Consider the following 12,091-nt stretch of genomic DNA (forward strand, 5'->3'; position numbering starts at 1 on the left):
GGTATTCATTCAATATCATCTTGCTCCCCTGCAAAGAATTCAACATGGGAGTTATTATGTAAGTAGACAAAAATATTAATGACAGTAAGCATAGCAAACTTCAGCAAGTATACAAAGGTTAGAGGATAGGGTATTCAAACAGGCAATAATCAGGCACACTTACACTATCGGGCAAAGTTGTGATGGTTCCCTATTTTATTTTTTTTCCATATTATTCTTCACATCTAAAAAAGCTAAGCTCATTCATTTTAGATTCCCTGGAGTCAAGTTTGCAGCCATCATATCTTTGTATATGTTCTATTCTACCCTGATATACTATTCTTTCCCAGCAGCATTTTTGCAACACATTTGCAATCATTATATCCTAGTATCTAAAATGTCCTTTCCAGGGGAATATTCCAATCTTGCATTTTTGTTGTTGTTGTTATTAGGGGGGATGATTTCCCACAATTTTCATGTTAGTCCCATACTATTTGAGTGGATGATATCTATTTTTCCATGAGTGGTCTGATGAGATTCTCTAAAATTACTGTTATTATAATACTATTTTTTGAGATCTAAATACTGGCTTTGTTTGGATGTCCTCACACTCCATTTAGATCATGATTGCTTATATATATATTATTTTATTTTGGGTAACACCTGGTGATATTCAAGGGCTATTCCTCATTCTGCACTCAGCAATTACTCCTGGCAGTATCCGAGACCATATGGGATACCGGGGATTAAACCTGGGTTGGCTGCATGCAAGGCTTCCCCACTATGCTATCTCCCCAGGCCCAGCATTTTCGTTTTAACTATTTAATTGCTAATTGTATTATATGCTTGTTAAAAATAAAATTTTGTTCCATTTCTTACAATGTTGAAGTGCTAATTAATTGATTAATTGTCTATAGCTCAGTAGAGATCATTTGTGTTCTTACTACTGTTTTACGAATCTTTATCTACTGACAGAACATGATTATTTTAGAATCTGACTTTTAAAAAATATTATAACATTCTACAGAGGAGTATTTCAAAGACATATTTAATTATGTTTTTGCCACTTTGAACCAAATTATTTTCCATTTATTTTATTAAATAAAGAGAAATACTCTTTTACTTTTATTTGAAGGACATAGATTTCACAGTTTAATTTTAGCAACTAATACTTCTAAGTATTGAATATAATACAAGACATTTTTTTTGCTTCTTTACATGGGCTGGAGCAATAGCACAGTGGTAGGACGTTTGCCTTGTGCGCAGCCAGTCCAGCTGAGCCAGGTTCGATTCCTCCACCCCTCCTGGAGAGCCTGGCAAGCTACCGAGAATATCTCGCCTGTATGGCAAAGCCTGGCAAGCTACCCGAGATGTATTCAATATGCGAAACACGGTAACAAGTCTCAAAATGGAGACTTTACTGGGCCCGCTCAAGCAAATCGATGAACAACGGGAAGACAGTGTTTGTTTGTTTGTATAATTTACATGTATTTTAAGTTTCTACTTGTTTCAGCTATACAAACCATTATATAATAATCATATTCATTTTTATATTATTAATTTTGTTTCCATATATTTATTATATGGCAGCAGTGTTTATGGTAATTATTGATATAAGTATTCATGTTTACTTTCCATATTATATTTTTCTAATTTTCTAATAAGAAAATATTGGTTTAATAAACTTATTTGTCATATAATAAAACTCTGAAAGACTTATGGAAAGTGTCTCAGCCTCTCTAAATTTATATGATAGAATATGATGGTGAACTTTAATATTTTGTTCTTGTTGCTGTTTTTTCATGTGTTAATTACAGTTTTATTTATACTTCTTGATATGCATGAAAATAGATTTGTTAATAATAGGTTCAACAGTGAAATACTAGATGGAGTTAAAATGTTATATAGTTTGATAAAGAATGAAGAGTGTTTATTCTAAATCTATGTTAAAACATAGAGAATAAATATGTAAGATTAAAATCAGTGTAGTGTTTATCTCTGAGGAAGTGTATTATGTAGAACAATATCAAGAGTTTTTTGTCTCGATGGTAAATTTCATTTAATAAATGGTTATTTGAATTGTTTATACAAGTGTAAAATATTTTGTTTAGTATGCATAAGATATTTTAATCTATTATTAATTTATGTCTTTACAAAATATAGACTAGAAAGCAAGCATGTATTTATAAAGAAGGCAAGAGAGGAAAATTTAAGTTACAAATGATCCAAATGATCCTCAAAATCATTGAAAATCTATACCAAGAGTAATAATTTGGACAGATAATTCCAGGATGTAAGAAATAAAGAAAATCTAAAGCATCCATTTTCAATATTTTTATACCTATGGAGAGTGAAAATGGCAAAATAATATATGCATAAATATAAACACATACACTGTTTCTCCTGTCCCACTTAACACCCTTACATAATCTAAGTATATTACGTATTAGGCAGCAATAATTTGCTCATGCACTGCTTAAAAATTTCTATGGAGAGATGCTTATCTAAAGAATGTAAAATAAAAACAATTTAGAGCTTATAGTAATCATGAAAAATAGGAGAAAGAGGAGTGCTTAATGCTCTGCAAAGACTGTATTTTTCAAAAGAAACGCGTAGCATTGTGTTACTGAGTTTCCAAAGTGAATAAAATCTATGAAGTTTTTGGTGTTGTATGTTGCAATTAATATGTTGATGAGTTTTGTATCTATGTAGGTGAACTATATTTTACAAAACTGATAGGAATAAATACCAGATTTATGTAATCCATATGAGTGAACATTAAAATATGGATTCTAGTCAGAATGATTATTCATTCAGGTATTGCATATAGACAATATTTTTTCTTGTTATAGGATAGGAAGTTTGCTTAATTTGATAGATAGAATATCTATATATTAGCTTTAGAAGGAAATATTAAATATGTGATTTAATTTTGTTCTAGGAAGTAGAAAATTGCAAAATTTTGCAGTTTATGCTTTTGAAAATATTCAATAGTAATATAATAAAGGGATCAAATGGCTGATATTCACATAATATGTAAAAATAAGTTGAACATGTTGAACGATATTTATTGAACCATACAATAGGGTTTACAATGTTGTTAATATTTTTCTTTAGATACATAATTGACTGCATCAAGCCCACCAGCAAAGTGCCAATTTCTCCTCACTGCTGTTCCAAGGTTGCTTATATCCCACTTATCTCTCCTGATTGCTTCCTTATCCCCCATCTTCCAAATCTCAAACCCAACACTAGATTGGTAAGTTCAGTTCTGTTGATATTTATAGGGCTGTTTACATTGATGATTCTTTATTACATTGGCATATTTCTTTATATTCTACATATGTATGAAATTGTTGTCCATGGGAAATATGGGGAGCTAGGTATGTAGTAATCTCTATAGAGAAAATCATTGATCACTTCCTGCCTCTGCTACCCTAAGATCTTTGGGAAAGTGACCTGGTGGGGAGCAGTTTTAGAACTGGTAAACATAGGCCATGATAACCTACATCACTTGTTGTGTAAGTTATCGTAACCTTCACTGTAAGAAAGTCAGTCATCAAACTGTACCCGAGATCTACTCAATCACAGGAACTGAGAACTGAGTCCCTGACACCTGAGTTTTAGGAGAGCAGTGACTGAGCAAGCAGCGAATTGTGCTTGGCATAAAAATGCAAATCGCAACTGACCTTCACTCTGGTTAAATAAGCTCCTCCTCTACTTTGTTTTCCTTTAACATTCTTGGAGAAATGAATTCCAGGAGAAAAAATAATCCATCAAAAAAGGGAGAGAGATGAAAAACAGTGTATGAAGAGAGAAGAGGATAGGGCTTCCATGGAGCGGAGAGAACACTGAACAATATTTGAGAAAGAATTGTATAAGGATATTTTTTAAATTCTCATCACCGGGTATTCTCTGCACACATAAAAGTTGTCAGTCGTGCAAGGGGAAGAACTTTGAACAGTTGATAATTTTCTTTCATTAGTATCGTGACCTCTAGTTCCTGAAGAAATGTCTCCTCTCATGAGGGCAATCTAGCCTTCTATAAGCTGATATCTTTGCATAGACTTCTATTAGATTCCAATTTCTGAACGTCAAAAGGGAGCACAGTCTAAGTATTCTGCAGCTGCTTTGAGGCTGATTACAACAAACAAACATCTTTTCTTTATGTCTAATCTTTATTTTATTATTCACCCCAAATCATTGGGCCTCCAATGTACCTTTTTGTTTGTGTACTTTGGGGCACACCAGGTGTGCTAAGGGTTTGCCCTGACTGTGGTCGGTAATCACTCCTGGCAGTACTCAGGGAACCACATGTAGTGTCATGTATCAAATTCAGGTCTGTTGAATGCAAAGTATATGCTCTAAAAGCTAAACTATCTCTTCAGCCTCTGCCTATCACCAGTATTCCTCTTTTTCGCTCAAATGATTTTTACTTAATATGATAACCTCTAATTCAACCATGTTTTGAGAAAGACTAGATTTCATCATTTTTGGCAATCAAATAATGTTCCTTGTGTACATAGCTGCTTTGTCCACTTACACATTACTGAACATTTGGGTTGTTTCCAGATCTTGATTATTGTTAGAATCACAGCAATGATAATATGAGTGAATATGTCTTTTCAAATTAATGTTTTTATGTTCTTAGGGTACAAAGGAGTAGAATTATTGGATCATATGGCAGTTCTAATTTCATTTTAAGAAGACTGTAATATTTTCCACAAAAGCTAAGTCACTTTACAATGCCATCAACAATTAATTAGAATATTCCTATATTGCCAACACCACTGTATTACAACCACCAGTACTGGTTATTTCTGAAATTTTTATTTAGGTCATTATCACTTGTGTGAGATGCTGCATCATAGTCATTTTGATTTGCATTTCCTTAATTATCAGTGATCTCAGCACTTTTTTTCTATACATTGATCTTGGTGGTTTCTATGCAATTTCCCCATCAAATTTGCTGTGCTCCTACTGGGCTGACAGTACTGTGAAATTTGGTGGCATATTCAGCCATGTACTCCAGGAGAGGTGGAGCTTTAACGGTTTGGTGGCTTGAAGTCTTGGTGACTCTTAGTCCTGGAGCAGGGTCTGAGGTTATAGGAGTGGGTGGAGACTGCTGTTCCTCCAGGTGGAAAGGAGAAGTTGCCCACCCCTATTCTTAGAAGGCCCAAAAGTTTTCAGCCCAGATTGGTCTACTGCGATGATTGAGGGACATCTTATTCTTTTCTAGATTTGTTGTGGACTGGCTGTTTCTATTCTAGAAAATGATGGGTGAGGGGATAGGTGGACAGCTGCTGGTCTTCTGGTGGAAGGAGGGTCAACCACTCTTTATATCACTTTTCCATCCTCTGCATACTCTACAACATTATTACTCTTTATAGAGTTCAAGAGTTTCTTTTTCATTGATTATTTTCCATTTTGTCTTTCTCCTATTTTTTTTGTTTTCCTTTTTATTTCTCTATATACCACATATAAGTATATCATTTGGCATATTTTCCATCTAACTTATTTTGCCAAAGACATACCTTCTAGTTTCATCCAAGTAATAGCAAATGTAAAAAATAATTGCTTCTAAGAATTAAGTAGTATACCATTGTGTATATGTATTATTATTTTAATAACGAATTGTGTGTTTATCATTTGGGTTATTTCTGTAATCAATGATCATAATAAAATAGTGCTTCAATGGACATAAGTCCATTGAATGGACATTACTCTTTCCAAATGAGTAATTTTGTGTTCTTGAGATAGATGAAAATATTTGGAATCACAGAGCTCACTAGGTTATAGGGAAGTTTAGTTTTTAGGATTTTTGTTTGTTTCTTTTTTTGTTGTGGAGATAGTGCTTTCGGCCACCCCTGGCTGTGTTCAGGGATCACAACTGATGTAACTCAGAGAACTAAATGTGATTTGTGTACAAAACCTGAGCTGCTTGCATGGAAGGCAAATGTTTACTACCTATGTCTATTATAGCTATTCAACAAGTTTCCACATTACTTTTTTGTAGAAGCTAAAGCAGGTTTCAGTCTGTGAACAATGAAAGGCTATTTTTCACTTCATCCCCACCAGCACTGGCTCTTTCTGGAATCTTTTAAATTATATGCCATTATTATTGGCGTGAAGTGATATTACATTTTTAAATTTTATTTGCATTTCTGTAATCATCAGTGGTGAAGACATTTTTATATTAATGTGATTCATCTGTGTATATTCATTGAGGAAGTATATATTCAGGTTTTTCTACTTTTTATGGTGGGGCGTTATTTTTTGTATCGTTTGTGAGTGTTTTATGTATCTTGAATACTACCCCTTTATCAGATATATGGTGTGCAGATATTTTCTTGTTCAATTGAGTGTACATGTATCTCACAGTGTTTTGAAGTGCAGAAATGCTTTAGTTTGTTAGAATCCCATTTTTGTTTTGGCTTTTTTTAAAAAATTGAGGCATCATATTCAAAGATATTACAGTCATTATTTTATAGATGCAGAGTATTGCACTAATCCCTCCCGCAGGGATTCTAGGTTTATCTACGAATATCCCCCCACCCCCAAACCCAGCTTTCCCTTATCTTCAAACCTCCAGTTCCAGGTTCTTAGGATTATGTCCCAGAATATATTTTCATTGAATATTATCTAATATGCTTCTTAGCTTTTTTATTCTTCATATATGAATGGGATTTTCTAGTTTTAATCTTTTACTTTAAAATTCTCATTTTTCAGCTTGTCACCTGTGTAACAGTAAATTGTGAAATTTCATCTATTCTCACTGACAAATAGTTTTCCATCATGTATATATCCCACAGTTTCTTTTTTTTTATTAGTGAATCACCAAGAGGTACAGTTACAGGCTTACAAACTTTCGTGCTTGCGTTTCAGTCATACAATGATCGAGTACCCATCCCTCCACCAGTGACCATTTCCCACCACCAATGGTCCCAACATCCCTCCCACCACCACCACCCCATCCCCTCCACCGTACCCCGCCTTTGTGGCAGGGCATTCCTTCTTGCTCTCTCTCTCTTTGGATATTTTGGTTTGCAATAGAGGAATGAAGTGGCCATTATGTTTGGTCTATAGTTTACTTTTAGCCTGCATCTCCCATCCCAAGAGAGTCCTTCTGGCACCCTTTACTTGGTGGTCCCTTCTGTATCTGAGCTGTCTTTCCCCCAGTATATGAAGCCAGCATCTAAGCTTTAGAGTGATCCTTCTGGTACTTATCTCTACTATTCTTGGGTTTAAGTCTTCATTCTGTAACTTTATATTCCACAAATGAGTGCAATCTTTCTAAGTCTGTCTCTTTTCTGACTCATTTCACTTAGCATGATACTTTCTATGTAGAACCACTTGAATGCAAATTTCATGACTTCATCTTTCCTAACAGCTGTATAGTATTCCATTGTATAGATGTACCAAAGTTTCTTTAACCAGTAATCTTTTCTTGGGCACTGGGTTTTTTCCCAGATTTTGGCTGTTGTAAACAGTCCTGCAGCATATAAGTGCAGATGTCATTTCTAGTATACTGTTTTGCATCTTTGGGGATATCCCACCGTTTCTTAATCCACTCACCAGTTTTTGGACACTCGGGTTATTTCTAGATCTTCTTGTATCAGTTGTCATCCCATAATCTTCGATTTGCTTGAGCGGGCACCAGTAACATCTCCATTTGTCCCAGTCGTGTGCTAGGGTAACACCAAGAGGTACAGTTACAGGCTTACAAACTTTCGTGCTTGTGTTTCAGTCATACAATGATCGAGTACCCATCCCTCCACCAGGGCAACCCAATGGCATCTGCTCGCTTCAGGAACAAGAAAAGCCTCAAACCGTTTGTTCAGGGTTTTGACTAAGAAGTCTGCCCATCTTGTAGGTGGATGGCCACGAATCTTCTTGACATCCCATGGAATCCAGTTGGTAACAGCTCCAGTCCAGAAGTCATCGCATTACATGTCTGGCCATCTGATTTTTGACACCTTGGCAAATGAGACAGTGTCCCTGATCCTTGATCGTCAATGGTGGTTGGGACTCCGGGTTCATTCTTTCACTTGAGTTAAAATGTGATATTCCAAGCATAGCTCTTTTGATTCCTCTTTGGGATACCCAAATAGTGTTCTTGTCTATTTTCGCAAGGCCCAGATCTCTGAGGCATATTTTAGTGCAGGTAGAATGGTGGAGTAGAAAAGATGAGACTGTAACCGGGGGTTCTTTGTTCTCTTAACAATTTCTGTGATGCTTTTGAAGGTGTTTCACTCCACTTTCTTCCTCTTGTTCAGTTCTGGTGCCAAGTCATGTTGAGTTCTTGACCCAGGTACACATAGCTGCTGCATTCAGAGATGGTCATTCCATTCAGAGTGAATGGATGTCAGGGACTAGTTCGTTTTTAGGGAACATAGTCTTGGTGAGATTCAGATGCAGTCTGACCTTTCCACACTCACAGTCGAAGTTGGCAGTATTTGTGCTGCTTGGCTAATGTTTGGTGTTATTAGAACAACGTCATCAATGAAGCAGAGGTGGTATGGTTGCTGACTATCTTCACTACCAATTCTTCCCATATCAGTTGTCACATGAGGGTGGCATTGAAGAGTTTCGGTGAAATGGTATCAGCCTGCTGAACCCCTCTCTTTAAGTAGATGATCACTTCCTTGTAGAATGATGAGATCCTGGTGGTGAATACAGCTTGCAGAGGATCCTGATGTGTTGAGTTTGAACTCCCTGTTTTGCTAGGTCTTCAGTGACCGCTTAAGTCTCAACAGTATCAATGAACATTAGACAATGAACTCCCAAGAAACCTCAGTGAGCTTGGTTATTGTGTGGATATGGTCGATCTTGCGGAATTCTTTTTGGAACCCAGCTTGCTCGCATGGTTGTCCATCTAGTGTTTTGCCTATTTTATTCAGAATGACTCGAGTGAAGAGCTTGTAGACGACAGACAACAGGCAGATGGCGCAATAGTTGCCAGTGTCCTGGATGTCTCTCTTGTACAACTGAATGGTTCTGCTAGTTTTTCAATGGAACGGGACCTTGCATTCAGACAGGTAGCGTGTGAAGAGCTGAGCCAGTGTATTGACAAGTATCGGAGGCAGATTCTTCAGGTTTTCAGGTCTGACTTTGTCTGAACCGGGTGCTGTATGCTTCTTTACCAGTGAAATGAAGTGTCAGATTTCAAAAAGGAGAATGTTGGGAACACATATCCATTCTGTGGAATTTGGTATGTAGGCAGGTGGATGTGGATATCAAAGAGATCTGAGTAGAAGTTATAGTTAATCTTCTCCATTGCCCTTCTTGAAGATGTGGTAGATCCATCAGGATGTCAGAGGGCAGTCATTTTGGTCTTGTAGTTGGCAAAGAACAGGCGAGCTTTGCGAATAATTTTCCCGGCTTCTGCTGTGTTGGCCAACACTGCTGCTCTTCTCTCATAAAATAAAATAAAACAATGAAGTCTTATTTTATTTTAGTACTATAATCTTTTCATTACACTACACTTGATCTTAGCCAAAAGGCCAAGAGCACAGTGGTAGGGCGTTTGCCTTGCACCTGGCCAACTACAGGTTTGATTCCTCTGTGATTCCTCTGCCCCTCTCGAAGAGCCCGGCAAGCTATCGAGAGTATCTTGCCAGCACGGCAAAGCCTGGCAAGCTACCCATGACATATTCAATATGCCAAACACAGTAACAATGAGTCTCACAATGGAGACGTTACTGGGCCTGCTCGAGCAAAAAATGTTTTCATTACAATAGCTTTAAGGATACTGTTTACTTATATAAGCTCTACATGTATTATATACATATAACACTCTAAATATAGGATATATAATATGGGATCTATAATAGAAAAAAATAAGCAAGATAATAAGAATTCTTCCTATATTTTTACCTCAAAATTGTTAGTATATTCTGGGAATTTTTATGGTTCCATACAAATTTTAGTGGTATTTTCCCTACATTTTATTTTCTTTTTGGGTCACACCTGGCAATGCTCAGGGGTTACTTCTGGCTCTGCACTCAGGAATTACTCCTGGCTGTGCTTAGGGGACCATATGGGATGCTGGGAATTGAACCCAGGTCAGCCGTGTACAAGGCGAATGCCTTACCTGTTGTGCTATCATTCCAGTCCCTGCTCTGCATTTTTGAAAAAAGCCATGGTAGTGATTATATTTAATCTGTATTAAAAATGTTCATTCTCCTAATCAATAAATATTTAACATTAAAAAAATTCTGTGTCATGTTTCTTTTAGTAGTTTCAGAGATTTTGATTATATACATTTTCCTCATAATTAGATGATTTGATTTATCAACACCTTTTTGGAGCATACTGTATTTTTAATTTATTTATTTTCCAGCTTATTGTTGGCATACAGAAACACTAGGCATTATTATGTTTTACTTATTAGTATACAGTGTTTAATTTACATTTAATCTTCTACTTTTAAATCTGGTTTCTATTTCTTCTTTTTTATCAGAGTTATTGAACTGGAGGATAACTCTAGTGGGATCTCCACATACTTTGCATATTAGAGAGGCCAATTTATATTTGGGCCTGAGAAATACCTGTAGCAACTCCAAAGCATATTGCCACAGACATATAGTGGTACTATCTTTGTTTCCAACTTTTCTATTTTAGCTTTTTTTCTTTTGGACTTTACTAATTTCTGTAGATAGTAATTTTAGTATTATATTGCATGATCTTGCCTTGTCGCTAATCTTAGTTTTTACTTTTTCACCATTGAGTATGAGCTATAAAAGTGTGACATTTACTACATGTACTATATTGATAAGACAATTACAATATTTCATTTACTATATTTTGGTAAGTTACTTCTATTCCAATTTTGTTGATAGTTTTTATTATTAGTCGGTACTATTTTTTCTAAAAGAATTATCTCCGCATTCACTGATGTGATTGTGCATATTTTTCTTTACTGTTGTAGATGTGTTGAATCATATTATCAATCTGTAGGTAAAGAACCATGCTTGCATAACTAGTGCAAATGACACTGAATTATGCTATATGATCCTTCTGATATGCTGTTGATTTTTCCTCACTTAGATTTTGTTGATACTTTTAATCTATGTTTGGAATCAGTACTAGTCTGCAAAATTATTTTGGGAATAATGTCTCTGCTTTTTTGGTTGTTGTTAGAATAATTAATCTTGGTCTAGATTTAGGGATTACAGAGATTACCGGTTTTTTCAATTTTGTAAAAAAGCTTAATCACTTAATCACTTAATCACTTAATTCCCGTTATTCATCGATTTACTCGAGCGGGTGCCAGTAATGTCTCAATTCATCCCGGTTGCGTGCTAGCATAGCCCAATGGTATCTGTTCGTTCTAGGAACATGCAGAGCCTCAAACCGATCATTCAGGGTCTTGATGAAGAAGTCTGACCATCTTGTAGGTGGGCGTCCACGTGATCTTTTGATGTCCCGTGGAATCCAATCAGTAATGGCTCTAGTCCAGCGGTTGTCTGTAAACCTCATTACGTGTCCAGCCCATCTGATTTTTGATGTCTTGGCAAATAAGACAGCATTCCTGATTCTTGAGCGTTGACGAAGATCAGAATTCCGGATTCTATCCCTCATTTGAGTGAATCGTGATATTCCAAGCATAGCTCTTTCGATTCCTCTTTGAGAGACCCAAATAGTGTTCTCATCCTGTTTTCGTAGGGTCCAGGTCTCTGAGGCATATGTTAATGCAGGAAGAACAGTGGAATCAAAGAGATGTGCTCGTAGCTGGAGGTTCTTTGTCCTTTTAGTTATTTCTTCAAAGCTCTTGAAGGCATTCCAAGCCGCTCTCTTCCTCCTGCGCAACTCAGGTGCCAGGTCATTCATCATGTTGATTTCTTGACCTAGGTATATATAACTGTTGCATTCGGAGATGGTGGTTCCGTTGAGAGCGAATGGAGCGTCAGGAACAAGGCTGTTTCTCATAAACATTGTCTTTGTAAGATTCATCTGTAGTCCGACCTTTCCACATTCATGGTCAAAGTCGTTCAGCGTTTGTGCCTCTTGGCTAATGTTTGGTGTTATTAGAACGATGTCATCAGCAAAGCGGAGGTGGTGTAGTTGTCGACCATCTACCTTCACTCCCATGCTTTCCCATTCCAGTCGT

The sequence above is a fragment of the Sorex fumeus genome, unplaced genomic scaffold, assembly GCF_029834395.1.
Source record: "Sorex fumeus unplaced genomic scaffold, SorFum_2.1 ptg000128l, whole genome shotgun sequence".
NCBI lineage: Eukaryota > Metazoa > Chordata > Mammalia > Eulipotyphla > Soricidae > Sorex > Sorex fumeus.